A 17381-nucleotide genomic window follows, 5' to 3' on the forward strand; every position below is an offset into this window, starting at 1 on the left:
CAGACTCATCAAATGACCAACCTGACAATACCAAAAACTCTCAAACACCTTAAACCAGGTCTTGAAGAGTCAGCTTGGCCATTTTGCCACAGGCATTTGTCAGAGACCAGCCAAAGTTCAGTATATCCCATGTTATCTTGTTCTTTGGAGCCTCTGAATTTTCGGGATGAAAACTTCCTTTATTTTCTAAATCAGGAACAATGAGGACAATTTAAGTCCAGATTTATATACAAGAATGAGATTCTCTTCTAAAGCTTTGAGTCCAGTCTACTGAGTTTCCATCATCTTTTAGCTCAATGATTTGTTAAACTAACTTGATTAAATGTGTATTTTGTGAGGGATTCAAATTTCAAAATTTCAACCATTCAGACACAAAGGATATCTGTGCCTTTTAAATGAATTTCTATGCTGATTTGCACCCTTTTTGTGTGTGTGGGCTTGATTTCCAAATGGTAGCTTTATATTGCATGTTAATTTTCACCAATCTTTGACGACTTTCCTAATTGCTGAAACTACAGCTTTGAAAAAAAAACAAAAACAAAAAAACAAAAACCCAAATCCTCAAAGCCTTTAGATGCTGGCTCATGCAGTATGAATTCTATAAACTTTACAATTTGACAAATTGGTTAGTCAGAATTGCTCGCTTGGCAAATTGGTCTATTTTCCATGAAGCAACTGTCCAGAGAGCTTTCAATGCCAATTCACACACAACCTAGTGTCCCCATATGAAGACAAGGCCCTTCCTGGTATGAGCTCTATCCTGCAGCGGGGGAGTGAGAGGTGCTGTACCTCTCTGTTGCTGCAGCAGGGGGGCCTTTGTCATCACTGTGCTCATCACTAACATGCCCAACATCCCTGACACAGGTCCACTTTCTTTCCTATCTTTCCTGTGTCACCTCCAGCACTAGTTACTGCCAAGTGCTTCTCAGTTCTCCAAGTTTGAGGGGCCTCCACTACTAGTCAGAGCTGCTTTATTTCACTTCAACTAGTCAGCTTGTAGTGATGCTTCAAGGGGATCCCCTCTGTGTCCATTAAAATCCTTTTTATTTGCGGGATGTCCAAGGGCTGAGTTTTCTTTTGACTTTTATTTGTTTCTTGTCTGTTTCAGAGTTTGCACTTATAACAGAGTAGCAACAGGAGTCCCAGTAAGCCTGTGTCTGTATCAGCTAGAGAATTAATATGCAGTTCAAGTTTGATCTGGTAGCATTGGAGTCATGCTCACTAATCTAGAATTCTGGCTATAATATAGTCATCACAACCATTATATATGGATCATCGCTTTTCCAAGGCATAAAAAGACAACATGTAACTTCTTATAAAATCAGATCAAATAATTGCACCTTTGATAGTCCAGAACATGCTTTTAGAATTTATGAGACTTCAAATTCCTTTTTACTTCCATCAGTTTTGAGTTAACCATAAATTTATGGAAATTGTTAAGGGAGAGTTTTAACTAATATGATATAGGATGATAGAATTTGTAATGTGCTAATTTTCCTAAAAGTATCTGATTATTTGAGATCTCCAGTGTTTTGTTTGGGGGTGGGAGTGGTTAATAGGGTAAAACTGAGGATGAAAGAAAGAAATTATAATTTCTTACCAGAACATACACATGACTAATTTGAGGCCTTTGCTTTGCTTCTTTGTGTCATATTCATTAGCGCAGTTATTCCACTGAATAAACCTGAAGCTTTTCCCCTCCCATCTTCCGAGGTGGAAATTCAGCCATCCTTCTAGAGGAAAAGCCAGAGCTGAAGGACAACCCTGAGATCCTCTGGAGACGCCCACACCAGACCGCTCTTAACAGTTAGTTTCTGGCTTACTTGATCACAGGTTAATTTCTCTTTCCAGAGGTTGAACTTTCCTGACCATTGACAGAAACCTCGGGACCTGCTGCCTAGTTCTCTGGTGCCTTTCAGGCAAAGCTCAGATTGCCACGTCTTCCAGTTGGCAGTGTAGGCTGTGTCGCTGTCAGAAATGACTTGGAGGAAGATGGGGGTGTGATTAGCTCTAAATGAAGTTCTAAACCACTCGTACATGAAATGAAACTATTTTTTTTTCTCTCTCTCTTTCTTTTTCCTCTTTCTTTAACCTGGGCTGCTGATGTAAGTGGCTCTAATTTACTTTCCCCAAGAAAACAAAGCAAAATAAAAGGCAGAATGGCAAAAAGATCTCTTCTCGAAGTGGAGCGCTTCTGCTGCTGATAAAAGGGAGTCATTTGTAGCTTTCATGGTGTCAGTATTAATTTCCAAGCAGTCAAAGCCACCGCTAATTTATTTACAGAACAATCTCCTTGCCCAGGAGCCGGGCTGGTGAGGCAGCGGTTTCTAGCCTCCAGCTTTGTTTGTTGACAGGCTGATTTCCCACAAGGCCATTTCCACCTGTGTTTCTGTTGTTTTCAGTGCATGTCTTCCTTTCTTCTCCCCCGCCACCACCTCCCTGATGGCTGCTGAAGGCCCTTCTCATCTCGGGTCTCTCTCATCCACTTCTTCCCTCCAGCCCCAAGGCCTCCTGGCAGGGCTTTGCAGTCACTCTGCACTTACCCAGAGTCTCTGCTGGCAAAGTCCCAGGGGGCCCCTTGTTTCTTTCTTTCTTTTTTCCCTTTTTTTTTTTTGGTTTCAAGGACAAGATTCAAAAGAGCCTGCTACACACAGGTTGTAGGGTGCACCTTCAGATGTGCCTTCAAATAGGGGCTGAGCAATTTGAATATTTGTGCTCCTAGAAAATCAGCCTGTAAAATTGTCCCCCAAAGCCCATTAAATTCTGCAAAATCTCTCCACTTTGAGGGCTTCATTATGGAGTCCATTTGGGGGCCCCAGCACCTTTCTGCCAAAGCGCTCATCTCCAAAGATGCCTACAATTGAAATTATAGAGTGGCTGCTTTGGGCTCAGCTCATTGCATATCAAAGGGTGGGAAGGCGGAAGGGAAGCATCTACAGAGCAGTGGAGATGCTTGCTGCCTGCCAGACCTAGACAGGTAATAGATTGAGATGTTTAAAGCGCATTGCTCATATGTACATGTGCCTCTCTGCCATTTTATAGCTTGTCTGCAGGGCAGCATGAAAGACCTAAGGCATGTTTTAAAGTTAGTGATGGCACCATATGGGCACAGAGTGGCAAATAGGTACTAGGTAGCCCATTTTCCAGACTGTGCATTTGCTAAATCAATAAAGAATATTGAGACCAGAAGGGACATCATCACAACTATATAACCTGCACCAAATATTGCCAACTTGGATCTATGAGGCACTTAATAATTAACAAACATCTGTGGAAAATGTGCCTTGCACTATCTTTTCAGCCTCTGCCTAGTGTGCATAATCCATTTTGTGCATCTTTTTTGCAATAGCTATGTTTTGGATTCAGAGATATTTATTAGTTGCTTGTGTGTAAAGATGCTGTGTTTAAATAGCCATTTATTTGCAAAAGAAAGGAAACCAGAAGGAAAAGCAAAAAGTTTTATCCTTTTTGAAACCATACAATTAATCTGGAAAATTATAAAGAACCAGAGTCCTACCAAAGGGAATTCTGTTGTCTTCTGTGGTTGAACAGAAGAGTGTAAGAATAAGCAGAGTATAAAAACTGGCCTGTGGTTTCCATTCCCCCTAGTAATTATGCAATCTAAGCTAAAAAAAAAGTTTCACTTTGCTAACAGAATCTGCTTTACCTCCTGCCCTCCTCAAACTCCCGCATCTTCTTTTTTCAGATTATTTTCTCCCAAGTCTCTGAGGTTTGTTTGCTTACAAGGGATGTGGAATTCCTGACATCTGAAGGTGCAGCCATTTCTCACTTCTCATTCCTGAGCTCTCTCCATGACCAAAAACTCTTCTATCTATTTTGAAAGCGGAAACAGTATCATTTCATTGCCTGCCTGCATGCATAACACCAAGATGCCTGAAACAATTTTGCTCAAACTTTCTACTCACTCACCATTGGGCTGAGACTAACCAGGGAAAGTTTGGGCCCCAAAGGACAATTTTTCCGAGAAGTTGGGAGCAGGTAGAGGCACAGCCGAGTGATGAAACTTATCTGACAATTGTCATCTGCTCTCTTTGCATCTCTGGTCTCCTTCCTCCCCATCTCCTGGGGATGCCTTCCTTTTCTCTCCTCTCAATAATTGTAGCAGTTGCTCACTCCCTTCACCTTGCCTGCTGGTCCTCTGGGATGAAGCAAAGGCTTTAAACCTGTAAACTGTATAAAATTTCTCCAAACCAACTTGAAACCCAGTTTAAATTGGATGGAGAGGCTTTACTGACGGAGGTGGCCGCCATGGACCCACACACATCTGATGGCGCCTGTGCTGTCGTGGGCTAGCGAGCTCTGATGTCTGCAGCATCGAGTTTTTTGTGTGGCTTGATAGAGACTGCTCCCCTGGCAAACTGTGAGAATGTGGGAAGAAACTAGATTTTTTCCTTCCCCACCCAGTGGACACTGTAGCTCAAAGTCCGTGTTGGGATGCTGAGTCTCCGACACCGTGGATGTTCGGAGGCCCCATGGAAATGGGCAGAGCAGACGCAGCTCAGTGTTCATACCCACAGAATGCGAGAAATAGAACATTTTCCTCATTCTTAACTGACGTTTGCATTTTGCAGACCATCCCCAAGGGTGAATTTTGATCCAGACAATCGGCTTGGCTCCAGCACACAGGAGGGTCAGCTCCACGTGGTTCTCGGCATCTTTTCTGAGCTGCTGGGGCCTGTGTGGTCTTCGCTTTAATCCAGGCTGGTTGCTGCTGAGGCATCCCTTGTTTTACTCAGTCTCATCCCGCAGCCCTGACCACTCACTGGTCTGCCCTTGAGGGTGGGAGTGCTGTTCTGGGGATCAGGTTTCTCACTGAGATATGGAGATCCCGACCAGACTGTGTAAACCTGTCTCTCTCTCATTCCCCTCAGGCCATTCTCTCTCTAGGCATCTTGGAAAGTGCCGAGGAAGCACAGATAGAGCCCTTCTCTGGAACCCCCCACATTTCTGCCTAAACATATCCCCTCCATTCCTCCCAAGTCCAGAGGATCTTTCTGGTCTTAAGGGGAAGCCCAATTCTTCTGGAACCCCCTTGCTTTACTCGTGGTGGTTTTCCCAGCCATTCTGTGAATGCCTAGAACCCTCTTTGTGAGGGCTTTTAAAACACAAAAGCCTGAAAGAAACATCTTCTTTCTCTGCTTTGCATTCAGTCACAGCCATTTTAGGAACTTGTGACTTGGATGGTTGGGGGGAAATAATACATAAAAGAGGAAATGTGGAAGAAAAGAAGAATGTGCAGCCACTATAAACCAGCTATCCCCCCTTTTTTTAGTATTCATTGCAGCTAATTAACCAGCTTAATTAACCCATCCTTTGCTTTGAGACTGTTTAAATAACTTTTCTATTATACAAAGAGCCAAAGACAATACTGCCTATAGTTAATACTGGTGACAAGGATCATTGTACTAAGCCATTCCTTTTAACAGTCTTTCAGATCATTTACAAGGCAGGTTATAGTCTTTGAATTAGCACTGTGATTAAGAACATGAGCTTTGGAATCAGACCCAGTTCTGCACTTACCTAACAGCTCAGTGACCTTATGCAAATTAAAGAACTTCTCTAAGCTTCCAGGTCCTTGGGGGAACTGCATTAATGTCACTAGGAGATGTAGATGAGCTGATGTATGCACAACACCCAGCACACGGTAAACATGAATCTTTCCTTGTGTGATTATTCATCTCCTATCCCTATGCATTACCACTAGAACAGATTTCTTCTTATGAGCATATATCTATAGCATAACTGCTCAGAACATGAAGTGAAATGAAATGAAGGTGGTAATTTACAGCCAGAATTAAAAGGTGGCAGAGAGAGAAATTTGTCTGATCATCTCACTGGATGAACAGAGTGATTGAAAGGAATAGTAGATCAATTTTCTAAGTTAAGTGTTCTTTAACTTATACCCCATATGTTTCAAATTGGGAATGATAAGAATGTGCATTGAGTAGGGGATGGTGTTTGTAAAATTTTGTGGTTGAACTTGACATTTTCTCCTGAGCTCCCTAGAAGCCAAAGTAAAAGGGCAAACATAGTGTACATTACTAGAAGGGAGAGGCGTATTAAAAATGTCATGAATGATATAAGGGAAATGAAAATTTCTTCCTCATCTTGACTTTATTTTTATGCTGTCAGCCTGTGGACTGTAGAGATTAAAAGAAATTGGATAGGGAGAGGCCTAGAAGATAGATTACAGAATTAAATGTCTCTCTCTAAAATGAATGCTAAGTGCTAAGTCATTCTAGTTGCGTCTTTCTGACCCCATGAACCGTAACCTGCCAGGCTCCTCCGTCCATGGGACTCTCCAGGCAAGGATACTGGGGTGGGTTGCCGTTTCCCTCTCCACTAAAATGACTTAGAAATAAATTCTCCTCAGATCTAGGGATTTTTTAAAATTTAAAAAAAAAAAAGGAGGAGGAGGAAGAGAGCCAGATAGAGAGCTTCAGAAATCCTCCCCAGAGTTTGAAGGGGTGTGTCTTACTTCACGAACTCCACAGGAGCCCCTTGCAGCATCTTTGCTTAGAGGCACAGCCTCTGGGAAACCCCTGCCAGGCATCATGCAGTACCAGTAAATCCTGGGAAATTAAATTTAACTCTTGCTCCACTTAGGCAAGTGCTGGGCCTCAGTTTCTCTATGGAAAATAGTATTCATAGTCTGTCTTTTTCTGTTCCCAGGGTAGGTTCTTTTTTATCCCCTCTAAAATACTTCCTAACTCCTAAGTCATACCAGGCAGACACTGTAATATTCACTGAGGATGCAATAGTGAGCATGACAAACGTGGCTTCTACCCTCGCGGTACCTACATTCTAACGGGAGGGACACACAAACAAGCAAACATATCAACAGCATCACGAGAGCTCAGGCTAAGTACTAGAAGACCGAAGCATGGGGCTTGAGGGGTAAGCCATCTCAACTGGAAAAGGATTGAAATTTGAGATATTCAGGGATAGTCCATTTGAGAAAGGGACGTGTTAAACAACACCTAAAGGACAAGAAGTTACCAGATACATAAAGAGAAAGAAAAACTCCTTGTAGACAGAGGAAAGAGTGAGCCCAAAGGTCATGTAGTGGAAAAAAGCACAGCATGTCCATAGAGTACCTTGAGAATGGGGAGACCTGTTCGAGGTATGTTCAGAGAGAGAAGCACAGCTCCATCCTGAAAAGCTCAGTGGCTAAGAGAAGAGGCAGGTGTTTCCTCCTAAGTGTGATGGGTGCCACTGAAAGGTTTTAAGATGGAGTATATTGCATGGTCTGATTTGCGATGTAAGCAGACAACACTTGCTGCTAATGGGAAGTAGAATAAGAAGAGATGCACAGAGATAATGAGGAAGGACCAGCATCTCCTGCCTGAATTGCAGCTAGCATTTCCTAGTGTCCAGACTCCTCCAGGACAGGTTTCCTCATAGAGGGACCCAGTGCTGGGAAGGAGGAGCCTAGATTGGCCTGTTTGCTAATTAATTTCTCCTGATCCCTCCAGGGAATTCTGTCCATATTACTGAATGCATCATGAAATTGACTTCAGGAATTACATGGGCCTCTTAAAATGACATAGTAATAATTTCTTGGATATTGTTTTCTGAAAACATCTCAATGAGAAGAGGACTTTTTTTAGTCAGTGCTTCAGCTTTTAAAATTCACATGATGAATCTTTGCTACCACTGCCCCAGAAAGTAGGGGTGCACAAAAAGGGAATGAGAACAATTCTTGTACTAGAGTGGAGATGAGGGATCTGGTGCCAGCTTCACCCATGCTATATGACTTTAGGCTGCCCTTCCTGAGTCCCTTCGTCTTGCAACGGCATTAGAAAAATAATCTCTAAAGCTATCCCTTCAGTTCAAAAGGGACTACGATGCTTTGGCCTTGGATCAGAGCAAAGGTTGAGGTTGATCGTTAGCTACCGATTTCTCTGAGTGTGAGACTAGTATTAATGGAAAATAGCTTAGTGGTTCACTTACCTTTTTTTTGGTCCCTTTTCCTGAAACCCCATTTTTGGGTTTAACAGGTCCAGAATCCAATTAATTTTCAATCTCTTCCTTCCCACCCATAATCCACCTAATAAAGGTATGCAGGGGTGATGAGGTAAGTGATAGTCTTTGCTTTGGCTGATGTGCAAGCTGGAGTTCTGAGCTCTCCAGTGCCCCCCCTGCATGTGATTCTGGGGCTCCACTTGCTGGTTTCTTCATTCGGCTGGAAAATGTGATCCATGGCATCAGTTCTCTTGCTATTCCCACTGCCCACAAATCAAGCTCTTAGTAGCCCAATAAAATCATGAGATTTGAGATTAAAAAAAAAGAAAAAGAAAAAAGTTTTTGTGTTGCTTGAATGCTAATGAGACGCATATATCTGAAACAACTGATTAAAGGCCTTGGAAAGAAGGTCTGGACACAACGTGCTAGGTGGCTGATTTAAATAGGTGAGGAGCATTCCAGATACACGAATGTCAGGTACCTTTACTTCAAAGAGATGTACTTAAAATAGCCTGTTTTTCCTCACATATTTTCCCGTGAACTATTGGGACACCAACGGAGTGAGAACAAGCAAAAGGGCTGAATGATTCTCCCATCAGGATCTTTCGTCTGCCAGGTTAGCACCAACAAATGTACCAAGCTGGCAGACCAAGTGTCTCCAATGTGTTTCTAGAATGTGTTGTGCAGTTGATAATAAATAACTCCTAAGTTGTGTGATTACATAATGATAGCCATGTTCATTCACTTGTCTATCAAAGGAGCCATACTTGAGTTTGAGCTCCTTTCCCCTGGGCCCATGAAGTGTTAGCTTGGAGTCTTTAAAATTTCTAGCAATCCTGGGCTAAGTGCACTGGGGTGGAATGTAGTCCCTCTTGCTTAGTAATCCATTAGCTGATGGGTGGGAGCCCATCAGCTTTCTATTTATTCCTTACGCCATTAAGGTTCACCTGCTGTGCATGAGACTCCACTTGACAAAAAAGAGTGATAGTTGAAATAAAATAAGTATCAAGCCTTATAAGATCTGATGGGTATTGTTTAAAACATAATGGGCTTCATGGAAAGGTAAAGGTGAGCCCGCTGTTATGAGTTGACACACAGCACTGTGGGCAAGATGCAGCAAACAGAACTTTTCCCTGTGTTCCAGGCCAGGGGCACTCACTAGTGGAGGGGAGTTGTTTGAGAGCTGTCTTCCAAGTGCCCCCCCCCAATATTTGTCTGCAGTGTCTACCTAAGTCTCTTCGAAGATGCTTGATAAATTTCTCAGTCAATCTTACTGCGACTTTCTTTAAACTCTTTAGATAAAAATCATACTCTTTCTCACCTGCACATGACTCCGTGTAGTCTGGGTCCCGCAATAGGACCATCTTTCACCTCTCTTCCCCTCCAACTACACTGATCTTTCTCAGGTCCTCTGCAAGTGATAGTCTTTCTCTCTTTAATGTTCTTTCTTGCCTTATTCACCCTTCAGACGTCAGCTTGAACACCATTTTTTCAGAGGAAGCTTTCCTTGGTGTTCCGAAGAAAGCTGATTTCTAACCGGATGATCTGCTTTCCTGCCCTTCTACACAGTGTGTCGTATTTAATCACATGCATATCTCACTAAGCACACCACAGCACATATCTTATTAAGGTCTGCTTCTCCCACTAGATGGAAAGCTCCTTGATGGCAAAAATCATGGCTGGCTTTCCAGCACCTAGCATAGTACCAGTTGAAGAAATAAGGTGATTCAATCCTGAGACATCCTCGTGGACAAAAAAATGCAGATATGGACTGATGGCTATAGAGAAAGAAAGCTTGGCATTTCTTGAGTTTGATTCGTGATAGTTAAGGTTTATTCTGTGGTGCCTAGTTTTGACTGCATCAGGTTCCATAATTATCTGCAATAAGTATCACTTAGCCCTACATAGACAACTTTTCTGAGTTCTCTGTATTCTTTCTCAACTGTGTTTGTAAACTGGACCATTTGTTTTCTGAGCCCATCTCTTTCATGTAGCATCTTATCAATTGTAGTTACCTACAGTGAGCTCAGGCTTTTAATATTTCATTCCCAAATCTCCTTAGCCTACTCCCAGTCTGCCTGTCTAGATTATCTTGGGTATTACTTTTACCATATGTTTTATTAAATTCTTGCTAAATATTTTCTCTGTTGCATACCACTTGTCATGAGTCTCCCAACCTCCAATTGGTTCCTCACCACCCACCACTGAGTTTTAAAATAATTTGTTTTCAGTTTTTTCTTATAACTGCACCTACGTCTAGGCTTCTGTTTCAGTGTTGATCAGCTATTGCCACAATCATGTCACATAAGAAATCACTCCAAAGCACAAGTGTTTACAAACACAGCAAGTTTTAAATCTCAGATTTGCAGGACAGTAGATCCAAGGAACAGCTGATATTGTCAGCATGTCTGGGTAAGAGGGCTGGAGACCGAGGGTCAGTGCAGCTCAACTCCGAGATGTCAGAGGGCTCTGGTCTATTCTGTGTATGGACACGTCAGGATCCAAGTTTAAGTTTCAGCAGTATTTTGGAGGAAGCTCTCTTCCTGCCATATCTGTGGTGTGTAAGAACCAAGTCAGAATTCACAGTCACATCCATGGCCTCTGCCTATATCGTGCAAGCTCATGTTCCAGGGACCGCATCAAGTCACGTGTCCAAGCCCACCATCAGTAAGATGAGGAGGCAGACAGCATCCTGCCAGTTTCTGTCACAGGGCTCTTCTCAACATGATATTGTATGTTTGCTTATTAATTTGCTTTTCTGTGCTGAAATATTGCCCATGTCCAACTACTCTTACCTTCAGCAACTAGAATGATGACTAGCCTATGTGAGGCACTTATATATTTGACTAATTGAGCAAAGAAGGAATAGTGACTTCAAGAGATTTCTTGCACTGAGTGCAAATAGGCCTCTAATAGTCCATTCCTTGACTGTGTTCAGTTCAGTTCAGTCGCTCAGTCGTGTCCGACTCTTTGCGACCCCATGAATCACAGCATGCCAGGCCTCCCTGTCCATCACCATCTCCCGGAGTTCACTCAGACTCACGTCCATCGAGTCCGTGATGCCATCCAGCCATCTCATCCTCAGTCGTCCCCTTCTCCTCCTGCCCCTAATCCCTCCCAGCAATGAGTCAACTCTTTGCATGAGATGGCCAAAGTACTGGAATTTCAGCTTTAGCATCATTCCTTCCAAAGAAATCCCAGGGTTGATCTCCTTCAGAATGGACTGGTTGGATCTCCTTGCAGTCCAAGGGACTCTCAAGAGTCTTCTCCAACACCACAATTCAAAAGCATCAATTCTTCGGTGCTCAGCTTTCTTCACAGTTCAACTCTCACATCCATACATGACCACTGGAAAAACCATAGCCTTGACTAGACAGACCTTTGTTGGCAAAGTAATGTCTCTGCTTTTTAATATGCTATCTAGGTTGGTCATAACTTTTCTTCCAAGGAGTAAGCGTCTTTTAATTTCATGGCTGCAATCACCATCTGCAGTGATTTTGGAGCCCCCCAAAATAAAGTCTGACACTGTTTCCACTGTTTCCCCGTCTATTTCCCATGAAGTGATGGGACCAGATGCCATGATCTTCATTTTCTGAATGTTGAGCTGTAAGCCAGCTTTTTCACTCTCCACTTTCACTTTCATCAGGAGGCTTTTTAGTTCCTCTTCACTTTCTGCCATAAGGGTGGTGTCATCTGCATATCTGAGGTTATTGATATTTCTCCCAGCAATCTTGATTCCAGCTTGTGTTTCTTCCAATTCAGCATTTCTCATGATGTACTCTGCATAGAAGTTAAATAAGCAGGGTGACAATATACAGCCTTGACATACTCCTTTTCCTCTCTGGAATCAGTCTGTTGTTCCATGTCCAGTTCTAACTGTTGCTTCCTGACCTGTATATAGGTTTCTCAAGAGGCAGGTCAGGTGGTCTGGTATTCCTATCTCTTTCAGAATTTTCCACAGTTTATTGTGATCCACACAGTCAAAGGCTTTGGCATAGTCGATAAAGCAGAAATAGATGTTTTTCTGGAACTCTCTTGCTTTTTCTATGATCCAGCGGATGTTGGCAATTTGATCTCTGGTTCCTCTGCCTTTTCTAAAACCAGCTTGAACATCAGGGAGTTCACGGTTCACATATTGCTGAAGCCTGGCTTGGAGAATTTTGAGCATTACTTTACAAGCATGTGAGATGAGTGCAATTGTGCAGTAGTTTGAGCATTCTTTGGCATGACTGTGTTAATTATGTCGAAATTTCAGCTAATCTCATTTCACTTTAACCTGTTACATGTGTCTTTTTAGAACTATGAAAGGGCTTAGCAGGATCACACATCATGAAATGATTTACGGATTGCAACATATAAGGAATATTTATTTGCTCCTTTCCTTGTGTCCCCAAGTTACCCATGTCAACCTTTGTCTTGTCTCACCCTCAGCATAGGTGCTAAACTGTTGCCCTTCCTTTGGCATATGACAGTATCAGAATGATTCTTCTTTTTGCTCGTCTGAAGCTCACTGGTATCTACTCTGGTACCAAAGTATAATGACTGGGGGATCCATTGTTTTGCCTGTACTTCTGACAAGCACCAGCCACAGATCATGCTCTGGTTTGATGTGGCAACTATTGGGACAGTTTTTTTCTGTGGTGAAGAAGGAATCCTTTCTTGGGGGTGGCTCTTTGGATGCCAAGAACACGATGCCATTAGCTTTTAAGTAGTTGGAAGGACTTAGGAGATGTTTTTTTAATCAATTATATCCATCAAAGTGTTGTATATATTATCAAGAGATAGGAAACTACCTAACGTCTACCAGTTTGAAATCAGAAAAACATATTATGGTATATCTGTGTATCTCTATATGTCACCTGTGCATCCATCCATTCACACATGCATACATACAATGGAATTTCAATCCCCTATATTGACAGACTGGCTAATGTGTTCTAGGCACTGAATGATAACTCATGATGTGGCTTACTCAACATTATCTTCTTAGATACATTTTAAACTAATACTCTTTTTGTCAATTCTTTTTAATGGATGATATGCTAAGGATTAGAAAATTTTAGTGATTTCTCTTTTTGAAGTTATTTTCAGTATATACTGATTATTGGATTAGTTCATCCTGTAGACAGACTAACTGTTGTGCCTATATATCTTAAATAAATGGCCTTCAAGATCCAAAGGGGGCCCTCTGTCCTCAGACAAGTTGGTGAGCAGTTCCGTTTTAGTTAAGAAGGATGACACTGGTGTTCCGTGGTTATCGTGAGAATTTAACAAACATCTATCTATAAGGTTAATAGATATCACCTCATGTAAAAGTAGCCTCCAAGAAAAGAATGCCAGGTGCCATTATCATGCCATTTCCTTGATTTTCCTGGATGTTAGCGTGAGCCGCAGTATTCTGTGCTTGTGGGGGGAAAATGGGAGCTCAGTGTCTGCCTTTTCCCTTGAGTACTTTGGGCTATGGTGGTTTCTGGGGCATGAAGTTTAGGGTAGGAATGCTTGCCTTTGAATTATAAAGAGCAGTATTGGGGATCCCTAACCTTTCATCTGGTTACAGCTGCTTTTAAAGGATTATAGAAAAGACCACATCCCTAGAATCCCATGCAATAAATCCACGGTGCAGGCAGAAGTAAGGTAGAGAGAAGGAGAAAGTCTCCCCACAGTGGTCCTGGAATTATCAGAGTAATTGCTTTGCTTGAGGAGCTACCCGTGAACCAAACACTGATCAGGAGTGTTACATAGAAGGGAACCATACAGGAGAGCAGAGGAAAAGGAGATGTCAGTGGAGGAGATGAACTGAGGAGCAGGAGCCATCTTCCACTCTGGGTGACCTGCAGCTTCCATGCGGAATGCTGTCTGCACACCCTCCCACTCCTACCAGCTCTACCCTTCTGAAATGAAATGTTAGTCACTCAGCCGTTTCTGACTCTGCGATCCCATGGACTGTAGCCTGCCAGGCTCCTCTGTCCATGAGATTCTCCAGGTAATACTGAAGTTTGTTGCCATCCCCTTCTCCAGGGAATCTTCCTGACCCAGGGATCGAATCTGGGTCTCCCACATTGTAGGCAGATTCTTTACCATCTGAGCCACCAGGGAAGCCTGCTGACTGTTTCTCAAATAGGAGTGGACCCATGAATCTTGCTCTACGTGCTCACTGCTCCCTATTCTTGCCCCTCACAGTCTAATATGTTCAAACATTATTAACAAGGAAGTGTTTATGGACTTTCCCTTCCCCCAGTTGCCAAAGGGAATCACGTTTGGCCAGTCCAATGTCTTTCCTTTCCCTAGCTCTGCCGAAGAGGAAAGATTTTCTTGCTGGAAGAAAGACAATGCAGTGAGAGAAAATAATGCACTGGGGTGGGGGTTGGGGTAAAAAGAAAAATCACATCAACTCAGAATAGACTGTTGTCAGATGGATTGAGTGAAGTAATGTCTGAGTAAGGAGAGTAGGCAAAAGGGTGGTAGAGGAAAGAGAATTTTAGCAGGTACTGCTGTGGACTTTACCGTTAGGTTCTTAGAATGGTCTTTAAGGCATTTGAATAAGGGATCAAATTTTTTTAAACTAAATGTGGGTGTTGACATGTGTGCAGAGACAGAGCCACAGACTTGTTCAGATATAGTAGGGTTTGTTGTTTCTTAGTCATTAAGTCGTGTCCAACTTTTTTGCAACCCCAGGGACTGTAGCCCACCAGGTTCCTCTGTTTATGGAATTTTCCAGGCAAGAATACTGGAGTGAGTTGCCATTTCCTTCTCTAGGGGATCTTTTAGACCTAAGGATCAAACCTGTGTCTCTTCCATCTCTTGCATTAGTAGGTGGATTCTTTACCACTGAGCTGCTAGGGAAGCTCTTCTATTAGGATTACAGCAGCATTTATCACAGTGTGAAACGATTCTTGTGTGGTTCTTTGCTTCATATCTGTGTCCTCCTTAGGCAGTAATGGGGGGAAGGAAATGGGTCTATTTAAGACACAGTTAAACCCAGCCCTTAGCAAAGTGCTTAACACAGAGAAAGTCCTTGGTAAAAATATACTGAATAGACAAATGCACGAGAGAAGGCATGGCTGATGGTTCTAGTTCATTTTTTCCTCCTCCCCCTCATTTTATGGCCATGACTCCTAGCGGAGGCCCACCCAAATCTATGTTATTGAAATAATCAACTTCAATGGAACTCCCTCCTTTTTGTTGACATTTTGTTGACTGTTTGTGGAGCACTGGATTCTCCTTATAACCTAATCCTCTGTGCAACTTATTTCCTGCAAAGAGTCAACTCTCAGGCCTGTGGTTCACTCCAGGGCTCAGAACGTTCCTTCTTAATATAGAATGTGGAAATTATACAATCAGTGGGAAAAAAGGATGCCAAGTAGATAAAAATCAGTCCCACTGTAGCATAACTCTCCAGAGAGAAGAGAGAAAACTGCTTGATACTTAAGTTAAAAAAAAAAAAAAAAAAGTAGCACAATATTTCCAGTTCCGGGAACTGAATTTCATTCCTAATGTAAATACAGAAACCTCTGGAGAAGAGGATCATACTTGGAAGAGGGAAGCAAAGGGAACAGCAGGAAAGGATTTCACTACCAAGCTCCATATCTTAATAGTAGGAGACAGCCCAAATAGAGATGTCAACCACTTCTCTAATAGTGGGGGTCTCAGTCAGAAAGCTGAGTTTTATCTTGTCTTCTCCTCCTCCCCCAATCCCAACATTGCCTCATCACCAAATCAGAATGGTTTTATCCACTAGGCATGTTTAACTGGAGTATACTTGACATCTAAAGTTTAGGGTGTACGACATGCTAATTGCAAGGTGATTACCACCTTAGCACTAACACACACCTCCATGGCATCACGTAATTATTTCATTTTGTGGTGAGAACATTTAAGACCTAGTCTCTTGGCAACTTTGAAGTTTGTAATACACTATTGTTGACCATAATCAAATGCTAACTATGTCTAATCCTATCTATTTTCCCCTTTCCCAATCTTCTAGTCCAAGCAGTGCGTTTTTTGCCTCACCCATGGCAATGCCTCCTAATTGTTCTCTTTCCCCTCTGCCTCTCTCCAATTTGTTCTCTAGGTAGTTATCAGGATACTTGTAAAATACACGTTTGATCCCTTGTTTGCAAAGTTTGAGACTCCCTGCTGTGCATCATTACAGCAAATATCTACTGTAAGACAACTATCTACTGTAAGATACAGCAGATAAGAGAAATTATCGACTGTAAGATAATAAGAGAATAGAAATGGAGAAAAGACAGACACCTCTTAGAGAGGACTTGCTATAAAATGGAGCAGAAGGCTGATGGACAGACTGAGAGCAAAGTGAGGTCTAATCATATTTTCTTTTCCTCTAAGATGAGACAATATGTGTAGGCTGATTAGATAGTAATATTGAGGAGGAAGAAATTGAGATGTTGGAGGGACAGCATAATCATTCCAGGAGCAACATTTTTGAGAATGTGATTTGGAGCCTGTGAGGGGAGGCATGGCCATGAGCATGGTGTGCTGGAAAAGGTTTACTTCCCTGGATATCTTTTTAAAATGAACTTTTCAATGAGGGTGTTTTGGCAAGGCAAAAGGAAATTTATTTTTTTAAAAAAAAACAACTGATCTGTATGTTTAACGTTGAACATGTACTGTAGGATATGGAGAGTTTTTTCACAATTATATATTCCATTTCCCCACATTCCTACTCCTTTTGATGAATTTAACATTGTTTTCTTCATATAGCCAGCTCTAGAGGCATCAAGCATGGCCCTCCATGCCCTGCTTTCCCTTATTTGCCTGGAGAGTCTGTTTACACCATGCAGGCAGGCCATTCCATGCAGCCTTCCTAACCTAGTGCTAGGAATGTGAATAGGATCCTCAAATCAAGCTGAGTAAACATCTCCTTTAGTAACTTGTCTTTTGGCCACAAGTTCCAAACTGACATTCTTAGATGCTCATGGACTTTCTTTTTTCCCCAATGCAGTGTTTTGAAAGCACTATTTTTGGATTAGATGGCAGCATTTAAAAAATGAGAATTTCACACAAAAATAATTCAATAATATTCAAATAATTCAACAATGGCATTCTTGAAAGATGGGCATCGCTGGGGCTACATTCCCACGTGGGGACAACTGCCTGGAGTAAGCGAGTGTTCCTTGTGTTTTTCACCCCAGCTCACCCACTTCATGGTTTCCCATCATGGTCTCTGGTCAGATACAGAGCATTGAGTTTATGACCACTGGTTCAGGCCCTACAGGCTGGAGCTATGACTGGCTTGCCTACTGCATCCTAGCAAACCAGTGAGGTGCCAAACGGATAGTAGGTCCTCAGTCTGTTCTGAACTTCCCAGGCTCCTCAGTGCCATCTCGCACAGCTGCGCACTCTACAGACACAGTCCTTCTGTTCTTGAATGG

Source organism: Capricornis sumatraensis, chromosome 9 (genome assembly GCF_032405125.1).
Source record: "Capricornis sumatraensis isolate serow.1 chromosome 9, serow.2, whole genome shotgun sequence".
Lineage (NCBI taxonomy): Eukaryota > Metazoa > Chordata > Mammalia > Artiodactyla > Bovidae > Capricornis > Capricornis sumatraensis.